This window comes from Erpetoichthys calabaricus, chromosome 14, assembly GCF_900747795.2.
Source record: "Erpetoichthys calabaricus chromosome 14, fErpCal1.3, whole genome shotgun sequence".
NCBI lineage: Eukaryota > Metazoa > Chordata > Cladistia > Polypteriformes > Polypteridae > Erpetoichthys > Erpetoichthys calabaricus.
Window position 1 is genome coordinate 64,306,609 of NC_041407.2, and position 12,217 is coordinate 64,318,825.

Here is a 12,217-nt window from a genome sequence, read left to right on the forward strand (position 1 = left end):
AAAACTTAATAATAAAATGTTAATCATAGCAAGAAGAACAGCCCGCATTCTGTCCCTTGCTACACCCCCTCCACCTCTCAAAGTATAAAAAAGAACCTCAGCAGGTAGTGAAGTTTATTTTTAGTTCAGCAGAAGAAGAGAGTGGAAATATCACATCGTGGAGGCTTTTTCTCCAACTTTAATCTGTCGCTCTTGTAGCCTGCTAAAGGCTAATACATGCAATTACTCCTGGCACATCAATTCTTTTTATGTCTCCTTTGTTTCCTTTTTTTCACATCATTTTAGCCCTTAAAGTTACACTAGTAGCACATAAAATAAGGTGTTGTGACATGGTGTCCTGGGGAGGTAGAGCTATTCTGTCAAGCTTCAGCACACCTTACCTAACATGACAGGAGAGCTTTATTAGTCCATATGTTTTGGCTGTTTTTGTTCACTGTAAGTGTTGTGAGTAAAAGGGGCTCAAGTTAAGGCATTGGACCCTAAGCTTCAAGGCTGTTGGTTCAATTCTTGCCTCATTTCCTCACTGTGGAAGTCGCTTTACCTGCTTATCCTCCAGCTCTAAAGGTATATGGAAAAAAATGTGTTGTATCCTGAAATGGATGCAAGGCTTTATTAAATGCTTATCATATTTACTCCTTGTTCCCTGTCAGGTTCTCCAAGTGGGCAGCTTGCTAAAAATTTTACATTGCCCCTGCTCTCCTTACATATGCAAATATGAATGGAAGCAACTGTAGTGCAACTGTTTGAAGACAAATATCTCCATCTAAGTCAAGAGCGATGTGAAGGATTCATGTGCATCTGTCTTCTTAAGGCACATATGATGACAGAGCCTTTGGGTGTAGTGTACCTCGTCTAAACACACTTGTGGGAAAAATGCACAAAGCCATGAAAACGTCTCAATTCAGCAGATGTAATTTGTGTTGTATAGCTGTTTTTATTGGAAGCAGCTGTGAACATAGGATAAATGTCAAACTCCTACATGCTGCACATGGACCTCATTTTCCCTTTTAAATTATTGGAATTTTTCTCAGAGGAGGGGTGGTGATAAAAATAAAGAGAGTGGACGTGAATCTTTACATGTTTTATTGTGAAAACAAAGCTGTAAATGGTTCTTCTTGTAATGTCCCTGTAACTTGAAATTCCAAAACAAGCAAGGATGTCTTGGTGAGATTAGTGGTGCGCACTAGACGCCTGGCCCCCCTATAAATGCAGTCATGCCTGAACCAGCACAGATCAACATGCCTTTAAGAGACGTGCGGTTTGTTATTTTCGCTTGTAGTTGTTGTTAAACATGCTTCATCACCACCAGCTTGTTAGAATTCCACTTTGCTTAATGGCCTGACTCCTCCTGGGGCACCAATTGTGTAAGTTTGTGCTTCTCTGATCTGTTCCCAGGACAAAACTCAGTCATATGTAAAGTAACTTCATATAAAGGCAAACCTTAACTCAGCCTTGTTTTGCATTGCCTTATGTTCTTACATATCTGGCCATTTGAGTGAAGAGTCTCCTAGCAATGCACTTCCTCGCGCCTTTGTAACGTACCACAGTAAATACTGGCATCCTGCTGGATTACTGATATGATCCTGAAATACCCTTTATAGTCTGACCACGTGAACATTTACCTACTTGATTTTAAACTACCTGAGGACTTGGAGCCTATCATCCTAAAAATGGACTCAAGACCGCAGCCAGTCTTGGAAAGAATGACTTTTGTTATAGGACAAACACATACATTTATACAGGTCTACAACCCCATATACACCATTTCAAAATATATCATTTCCATCTTTCATTTGGTGTCTAATATATAGCCTTGGTGAATCGACCTGGTGCATGAAGTCTCTCAGTTGAGCACATTTTGGTACCAAGTTAAATATCAGATTATGGGCTGAGTGGGCAAATGAGGGGCTGCAGTGAGAGCAGGTTTCATGTGCCAACCTGCAAACCCGCTTGTGAAACTGCGATTTAATATTAAGGAAGTATTAGTAAAATGACACCTGGGAGCACTGGAATTAATGGATGGAAAGGCTCAGCACGGACTTAACTGTAGACTGTCTAGGAGGAGGTGGACGTTCAGGTGTCTGATGTCTTCAGGGCTGTGACTGTGTCTGTCTTTGACTTACTTTACTTGTTATAACTGACCACGGACCCCTCCAGAGGTCTATTTTCTCCAAAAACTGGAGTTTTTGTTTTCCTCTACTCCTCCTTCTTCAACTGGCCATAGTTCAACATCTTAATTAATGGACAGCTATTGTTAGGATCCATTTATGTTTAGCACTTTCAAACTACTTTGCTTCCTGTCTGTTTAATCTGTGATTTTATGTGTACTCATAATATATTTAGTAATTTGGAAAGTTTGCAGCTGTGTTTACCTGTGAGCATGTTACAGCAGTTGTAAGGTTTCTAAACTCTTTTGGGACTCCCCCCAATGGGACGATATGACAAAGAGCATCCCAAAGAGTGATCGCCACGTCTGTGGAAGGCAGCCTATCAGTTGCCGGAACAACCTCAGGCTTCCAGCGCTGTAGCAGCTCGCCACAAAAGCAAATCCGAAAAGATTGAGCCAGCGCTGTAAGCGCCTGCTGTCAATGGCTGATGTAAGGAACATTATAACTGCAAGGAACAGGATTACTTGGCCACTAACGTGGCCACGACCCTGCCTGATAGGAGAGTGGTAGATCCCGCTACAATAAATAACCGTGCTGTTCCTGTTTCAAGCTGAATAAAGTTGGTTTTGCTAAAGTACTGAGACTCAGCCTCGTGTTTTGGGGTGCAAGACAGGGACTCACACGTCACACACTATACAAAAATAAACTGAATTGAACAGAATTACAATGTTAAAAGTTCTTTCTTTTTTGATTTTCCTTTTTTTAATGTGCTGTAACAGTCCTGCAAACCATAGCTGAACTAAAAAGCATCCATTGTTCATATAATGTATATCTACTCTAAAATTCTCTAAAATGTACAAAATCCAATGTGTGAGTGAGGTCAACTTTTGAATACCTTCTAGACTCAAGCAATTTTTGGAAAAAAACTTTCCATTTCTTTCTGACAGACTTGGATTTAAAATCATTCCTAACGCTAGAACATTAATATTTGAAATAATACCAGACGGATAACCTTGTGCTATTAAAGATCTGTTGTAATGTAATCTTATAACACACTACTTGGACCAAGACTTGTTTTGCTCAACTGGAGAAATCCCAATTCACCTTCTGTAGCTCAACAGGAAAGCAGTGCTCTATATTCTCTCAAATTAGAAAACATAAAATTCACTTTATAAGGTAAGTTCAGCATTTTTTCAGAATATAGAATGAAATCATTGATGTAATTCTAAAGTGAGCACCATAGGCACTTACCGAATCTGGTCTTTATTTGTTGTTTTATTGTTGTTTTATTCTGTATGAACAACCACATTAAATGTTACTCTCTTGTCATATAAAGTTGGACTGCTGTGTGCTGTGTTATTTTTTAATTGTCTTTAGAACTTATTATTTTACTTGCTATGATCTTTGTAGTGCAGTTGTATTTGGTTCATTCAATAAATAACAGTACTGTACTCATGAGAATTTGTCACCCATTAAGGGTTCCCAGAATCTTCAGTGAACATGGAGAGGTAGCCACACAGTGTGATCATGTATGTTTCTGCTGCTCATTAAATGCATCCATGTTTATGTGTATGTTTCATTTAGAACACATGAACATAAGAAAAATTGTGATGAGAACGGGCCATTCAGCCCCTCAACCTTGTCCATCCTATTCACCTAGAATGTGCAAATTAACATCAAGTCAATATTTGAAGATCCCTTAAGTCCTACTCTCCATTACACTACTTGGTATTTTATTCCATGTGTATTTGTTGTTTTTTTTGTGTTAAGAAAAACATTCTAACCTTTGCAAGTTTCCAATCATTTCCTTGTGTTCTCATTGCAGAGTTTATTATATAGAAACAAATAAGATCTACTGTACTACTTACTTTCATAATTCTAAATGCTTCAGTCGTGTGCTCTTAACGTCCATTTGCTTAGAATTAAAAAGTTCAACTCCCTCAATCTCTCCTCATAGCTCATACCTCTTAGTCCCACTTGTTCTACTCTTGACTTTCGCTAATGCTGCTATGTCTTCTTTGTAGCCCTGGGATCAACATTCAACACTGTACTCCAGGTCAGGCCTCAGTGGTGAGTTATATGACTTAAGCATAACCTCCCTTGACTTGTACTCCACACATCGTGATATGTAACCTAATATTCTATTAGCTTTCTTGATCACAATGTCTGGATGCAAATAGAGAATAGTTCATTATGATTTCTAGGTCCTTCTCATAAGGTGAATTTTCAAGTTTCTCAGTTCCCATTGTGTATTCAAATCTAACAGATTTACTTTCAATATGTAATACTTTACAATTACTCACATTAAATTTCATCTACCACAAATCTGCCTGTGTGGTGCCCAAGTCCCTCTCTGACAATTTAGCTGATTCTGCATTATCTGCCCCTATACCTACTTTGGTATCATCTGCAAACGTAACCAGATAATTGACTATATTCTTGCCTAGATCATTTATGTATAATAAAAAGAGCAGTGGCCCCAGCACTGACCCTTGATGGACACCATTTGTAACATCACCAAATTCTGACAAAGGTCCTCTCACCATAACCTTTTACTTTCTGTAATTGAATCAATTTTGTACTCACCTAAAGACCACGCCCTGCATTCCCACTACTTTTAGATTTTTCACTAACCTTTTATATAAGACTTTATCAAAAGCTTTCTGAATATCAAAATAAATAATATCATATTAGACTCCATCTCATCCTGCTGCTCATCCTGTATGTATCTTTCTCAGTTGTCCCCTCACTTCATCATTAGTTATGGACAGTCCATACTGATTGTCAGAAGTGGACTCATAACTGACCATAATAGTTGAGGTACAAGCATTTGGAGCAGTACACCACCTCCATATCCACTGCCTGAGTAGTGACCAGACACAGAGACTCTTTAGTGCAGTGAAACTCAACGACCAGTTCCTTCATTTTGCTGATGTTGAGTGGCATACTCAATTTTCTTTGCACCAGGAAACAAAGTTCTCCCCCTGACTTCTTTCCTCTGTCTTATCCCCTTTATCATTATTCTCCATTAGTATACATCATTAGAGAATTTCTGCAAGTGACACGACCTGTTGTTATATTTATAGTCAGAGATATAAAGAGTGAAGAGAAAAGGAGAAAAGGAGTGTGAGTGAAACGGAGCACACACAGGGCCTTAAGAATGAGCCAGCACAAGAGAAAACAGACAGACAGCCAGGAGGAAATCCCATGGGGCATGCGGACGATGCTCGGGGACTGATGGCCACTCCAGCTGAGTGGTTCTTATATTGTAGATTTTTTCCTTTCCAAGGATATCATCCAAATGATTTGAAGCCTAAAACGTATCATTTTCAGTAAGTCACATTTTTCTATTAAGTTTTTTTATTAAATTAGTCAGTGCATGGTGAACACACACAGATGTAAATGGAAACAAGCTAACAAGAGAACTGCTGGCTGCTTTGTCTTTTACATCTTATTGCTAATAAGGAGCAATTAAAACAGCGAATGCAGCGGTTTAAGATTGAAATAAACAATTAAGGGTGGAGAACCTTAACAAGCGAGACCACTAAAATGAACCTTCAAAATGTCACTTAAGCAATAAGTGTTTCATTAGCAATAATTGACTTCTCATTAAGAAATTGGGTTGGAACAAAAACCTGCAGCCATAGCAGCTCTCCAATACTGACATTGCCCACCCCTCAGTAAAGCTAAGGAGATGCCAGGTTTTAAAAGACTGCACTGGGGCTCAAAGTTTCATGGACAGTTTCCTGCCCTATAGTTTTTAACTCTTTTAGGGTGGATGTTGACTTTTGTCGACACAAGGGGCTGAGGAAGGATATCAGGGGCAGAGGGCGAAAGAAAGCTGTAAATGTTGATAAAACTCACCGTTACCGTACCGGCGTTACGTTACAGGTAGACCCTCTTTGCCTGAGGACTATTAGACTCATTGACTTGACGATGAAACCCTGCATGTGCCTGAGTAGCGTAGAGTAAGCAACATCTAGAATGGCATCGATGTTGGGCGAGAGAGCAAAGAAAATGTACAAAGCGAAATACTTTGTGTGTATTATTTCTTACTTTCTTTATTTTTTCATATTATTGCTGAATCGAACTCTGACTTATCGAACTCTGATTTTGATACAAGTGATCTGGAGATCAAAAAGGAAAGTCAGGTGCCTGCATCAGCTGGTCATAGTGCTGGACATGCTCATGCAGCTGACGTGCCAACAAAAACGTTTGCCCTGGGGAGACTACACAGACATCGATCTGCGGGAGACGAGCTGGCAACTGGACTTCACCAAACAACGCAGCCTGCCGGTGGACACTACGGATTAGTAGCCCCTCGACTACTTCAAGCCGTTGTTTTACCAGAAAGTGCCTTTTAGCCTATGAGTTATGGGACAAGCACGTATGTAATAAGTATGTGAATACGCATATTGTAGGGGCTCCTGGAACATAAAACAGAGTGACAACATAAGTGTTTTATGTTGATTTATGCGTGAAACCATTTCTTTGTGTGCTTTTTAGTTTTTTGGAAACATATGCAGCCCTGGGACAAAAGGGATAAAAAAATAATTAGCACTAAAAAGAGTTAAACTCATTTTAGTAGATTATTTTTTGATCATATTCACTTTTTAAAAATGGATTATTTATTATGGACTTAACACTGCACTCTTTGGGCACTTGTTTTTGTTGGCTATTTTAATAAAAGCACCGAGCACATTTACACCATCCCCTTGCTTCATGTGTGCTTTGTCCTCGTCTGCCAAGCTCTTATCGGTTACAGTATCAATGGTGTTGGGCTCAAGAGGTTCCCGGTGGCACCCAGTAGAGTGGAGACGACTGACCATGCCTCCATCATTCCCATCCAGAGTATATGTTTCCATCTGGAGCATATAAAAATGGCTGTCCTTGGAGACCTGAGACTTCAGACCCCAGCCTTTGACAGGGCTGAGATCGTATCCAGACTTACTCAATTAGAACTTGTTATTGCACCCCTAAGTTCCTGTTTATTTCTTTGGATTACTTTTGTGTTGCCTCAAAATAAAATGCAATGGCTGGGATGGCACTACACATATTTTTGGGACTCTGCAAGTCATTCTGTTCCACAAACTCCAGACTCAGTTGTGGATCTTGCTTGAGGAGACTTAAAAGCCTTCTTGGAATCACATTTGTGACACTGAAACAACAGGCTAGAATGTTCTCTGAGACTTCCTTGGTGTTCGTTCCTTTGTAGCCATGTTTGGTGGTGTTCCTTTGAAGCCATTTCATTAATGAGATAACAGAAGCTACTACTCTCCTGTCAGTCAGGGCTGATCTGTAGCCTCCTAGCCGCCTGGTGTCAGAATAAGGGCCTGCTACCATTACTGCATACCTTTAGCTTTAAATGGGCAACATAACCAGTTAGGTACCCTGTGCTGCCTGCGTCACTTCTCTTGCCAGCCTTCTGTGGCTTTCCCCTCAGGTTTTGTGGAAGATCATCCAAACCTGCCTTTTAATATTCTGTTTCCTACCATGGTGCCGCTATCTGTTTCTGTTTCACTTCACTTTGCAACACAGCGTATATTGTACATCTGAAGCAGGCTCTCTAGAGATGGTTTCTTTTATTGTCAGTGTTTGCTTCGATTTCCTCATGTGGTTTCTCATTGGCCTTTCCCTGATCTTTTTATGCTTTTGGTATTCATGCACCTATCAAAATCTTGCATTCTGGGTAACATTTAACAGAGCAAATATTTCCAACACCATAAATAAAGCCTACATGGATTGTAAAACATTAATTCCATGATACACTAATGTTGCTTTCTGCTTTAAGATAAATAAAGAACATGAAAAGAATGTTAAGGAGTAAGGTTAAAGTACATCCTGGCTTCACAGTCCCAGGAAAGAAGCAAAGGGAATCTGAGCCAAGCACAGAATGTTTTATGGAAAAGCTTTAAATGTTTACTAATTGTGCTGTTAGCCTCTAGATCTTTACTTTAATGCAGTCAGCGTTACTGCTGTAAGGTTCCTCTGAGTATTATCAGGCAGAACATGGTGTCTTCTCATTCTCCTGAGTGAGTCCTCCACCAGAAAAGACTTTTGGAGGTAGAGGTGGCATTGCAATCATAATCAATTGTAACAGCAGGATAGGTAATGGCTGATATTGCAACAAAGAACAGGAGCGGGACATTACAGGGCCCTAAATATATAAAATGGACAGGCTCTGGGGTTTTATGCCACATAAAAAAAGGAATAAATATGGCCAGGGTACTTTATTTCCTATAGTAGTTATCCAAGATAATTGAGATTAGGTGCAGGGAAGTGGGACATGACTGCCTAATACATAGTGATCTCTCAATCTGATAGAATAGTAAAGGAGCCCTCTGTGTGTTTTTATGTTCTCCTGCTGGTTATTAGAGAGGAAATATGGTCCCCTTTAAGAGGGAAAATTTAAACATATGGCCTCAGGGTATCAATGGGGCATTCCTGAGCCCAGATGTAGCTCTGGGGGTGCCTGGAAGTGGCCTTCAGCAAAGGCATAAAGCTGCCACAAAGTGAACACAGTTCAAGTGGAAGAAGTAAAGAGGTTAGAGTACAGAAGAAGAGTGTGATTAGTAGATGGGAAGTAAGAGGGGAGAACTATGGTACAGTCAACACACGAGATACACTGGGGGGTTGACTTCATGTATAGACAGACCCAGAGGGGCATTTAGGCTCAGTGTGACTTACCATCCTTGTATAGTAAATGACTTTTGGGTAATTTGCTCCAGGCCTTTAATGACCTCTTGGGCACAGCCATCAGCAGTGTGTCTGTCTGCGGAGAGGTTTACTTACCTCGGCAGTGACATTCATGTCTCTGGTGACTCTTCCTATGAAGTCAGTAGATGAATTGGGAGAACATGTGGGGGGGGGGGGGGGGGGGGTCATGCGGTCGCTTTAAAGGGGTGTGTGGCACTCCTGATATCTATGCAAAAGAATTAAGGTCCAAGTCTTCAGAGTGCTGGTGCTTCCTATCTTTCTATATGGTTGCAAGGCACAAATGCTATCCAGTGACCTGAGATGAATACTGGACTCCTTCAGTACTGTGTCACTTCGGAAAATCCTTGGGTACCGTTGGTTTGACTTGTGAGGGAGTATCAGTTATGGCACTATGATTCCCCAAAAGTGATCCAGCTTGCAGGATCCTCATTGTCGAGAACCCGAGTGGTTGGACCATGCCAAGGAGATGCCAACATAACACCTGGCTGCGGCAGATAGAGGGTCAATTCCGGCAGGTGGGACTGGCCCACATGTCTGCCTGGGGGGTTGCCAACCAGGATCCCAAGCTGTTTCATTGTGTCGTGGGTGCAGCAACGCACTGTTCCAGTGCATGCTCCCCAACCTGACCTGCTCTTTTTGGTAATTATTTAGATTCACAACAATCTTATTAATTCCTCCTCTAATCTGGACATAAATGAATTGAACATATTTATTATGAAAAAAAAAAAACTTCCTAAAGTCCTCTAGTCTAGCCTAAGAGCCCTATCAGCCCATGGCAGCAACTCCACTGATCTGTCAGGGCATTTGATGATGGGCTTTGACTCAAAATCCTCTTCATTCCTGAAGGAGAGACGAATATGCCAGCACCTTTTTTCTTTTCAGTCAGCTTTTGTACATTCTGTTTAGTTAGAAGCTGGCATCTCATCCTGGACTGGTTCCTGGTTTGCTTCTGAGAGAAGTGCTGGCATCCTCAGCCATGAACTGGATTAAGTAGGTTAGACAACAGAAAGATGTTTAGTGAGAAAAGCCAGGCATGGATATCTATTTAGAGGAGATTAGCAGTCTCAAGGTGTCCCCTTTCTTTCAGGGGTTCCAAAAAGAAATAATGCAATACCTTCTAATAATTATTGTGGATAATACTGTGCTCTACAAGGCCCCATGTTTTGTTTGCGGTTATGGATTATTTGCAAACTGTCCAGGAATCGGTTCCAAAGATAAGAATGCCTTTCCACCACAGACATAACAAAAATCGATCAGTCCCTTTTATGAACCCACTTTCTCCATTACAGACTCTTAAACAACCAGAGCAAGAGAGGAAACTATGGTGAACAGCACACATGACATTAGGATAATATGACATTTCATGTAATTAAAATTAACTGTATACCAGAGTTTGAGAGACAACTCACCCACCTATCAGTCTTAAGGCAAATGTCCATTGCCTGACTACCTCTAGGATGAGGGGTTATTTACTATGAGCGATGAGAAACCTGAAGAAAGGGAAGCATTGAAGGGATATCACTATAACAGAAAAAGAAATTGATGGCTGGAGATCAAAACTAAACCTTAAATTATGAAACACTAAAACAGAGAATGAGATGCAAATAGAGTTTTAAAAAAGCAGTGGTTTAAAATAATGGTGAAAAATCTGAAATCCAAAGTTGTCATCACAGAATGCTGTTACCAGACAGAGGAAAGCACTGTTTGTTGTAGTGTGTAGGTCCTCGGCAGGAGTTCCTAAAAGTCATTATGTACTTCTTTATTAGTGCCTTATTGTCAAAATGAACAAATCCTTTTCTGGGACAGACACTTTGCGAACTTCTCATCCTGTTGACGTAAGGATTATTCAGGTCTAATCTTCTTGGACAGTGTTTGGATTCCAGAGCTGGGTGGGGAGGACAGGATAGTTTTGGGAGGTTTGTCACAGTGAAGGTTAAGAACTGGGGTCATAGAAACATTGTGCATCCTGATGATTTAATAAGTGTTAAGATAATCTTTGAAATAGTGTAATAATCTGATTTATCAAACACATACTTTCCCAGTTAAACTAAAAAATCTCTCTGAAGCTCTGGTGCCAGGATGGTTCCTGCCTTAAGCTTGATGCTGCTGAGATACATTTTGGCTTACCAAGACCCTTAGTGGATTGAGCAGGCCAGTAAATGGATGAATGTATTGAGTCACTTCTGTATGATAGTTGTGACATCAGCACTGTTATGGCTCAGGTTGTGCTTAAATGTACGATACACACAAGTAGGCTCCACATAGTAGAGAGGAAAAGTCATTAAATGGATCGAAAATATGTATAGATTAGAATTTTAAATAGCAAGCAATAGACCAGAAAAAAAAACTCCTAAATATGTATTTCATAGGATTATTTATTTAGATATTTTAAATTGGCGGCACGGTGGCGCAGTGGGTAGCGCTGCTGCCTCGCAGTTGGGAGACCTGGGTCCTCCCTGTGTGGAGTTTGCATGTTCTCTCCGTGTCTGCGTGGGTTTCCTCTGGGCGCTCTGGTTTCCTCCCACAGTCCAAAGACATGCAGGTTAGGTGGATTGGCGATTCTAAATTGGCCCTGGTGTGTGGGTGTGTTTGTGTGTGTCCTGCGGTGGGTTGGCACCCTGCCCTGGATTGGTTCCTGCCTTGTGCCCTGTGTTGGCTGGGATTGGCTCCAGCAGACCCCCGTGACCCTGTGTTTGGATTCAGCGGGTTGGACAATGGATGGATATTTTAAATTGCACATTGTCGTGGAATGTATCATTTCTGCATTGTAAAGTCAGTCTAACTATATTAACCTTCAGCCCAGAAGGATGGAAATAATAGTATGATGAATTTATACTGATTATTGCCTAGTTTTATTGGTTCAAGTATAACATAGGCTAATGTAGGTTATAACGTTGGCTACTGTAAGTAACATACAATTAAACAAAAAACAACATACCATGTTTGCTTTGGTGGAAGTCTGACTGAAATATAAGGAATTGAACATATTGCACCCGGTGTCATCTGCTCTTTAGTTGCTTGAACGTGCATAGCACCTGCACCGTGCTGTTTCAGGTCATATTTCCCTTCAAGGGAAACCAAAAAATCTCCGCTGTAAACATATCTGTCTTGCACTCACACTTATACCTTGACAGCGTCTTGCGTTTTACGGACAGACCTGCATTAGCAGACATTACTGCATGTCGTGTCTTTTTCTGGATGTTCCACTATACTGCACGATGTGACTGTGATTTCCTGTTTTTCTTACACTTAATGTGGGAAAGTAGCATAATGACAAGGATGATGCTGACTGCCAGTCTCATTCAGTGTGCAGTGCTTGTTTGTCTGAAACCTTAGCGCAACACAAAAATGAAACTGAGAAACACCTCTAATATGACTAGTTAGATTTTAAT

At 40.6% G+C, this 12,217-nt stretch overlaps 1 protein-coding gene across 1 annotated transcript in view; it reads left to right on the plus strand.

The window, feature by feature from the left end:
- LOC114664543 (histone deacetylase 1) overlaps positions 1-12,217 on the plus strand; it is a 681,169-nt gene that overhangs the window by 569,564 nt on the left and 99,388 nt on the right. The gene's annotated exons all lie outside the window — the stretch shown is intronic.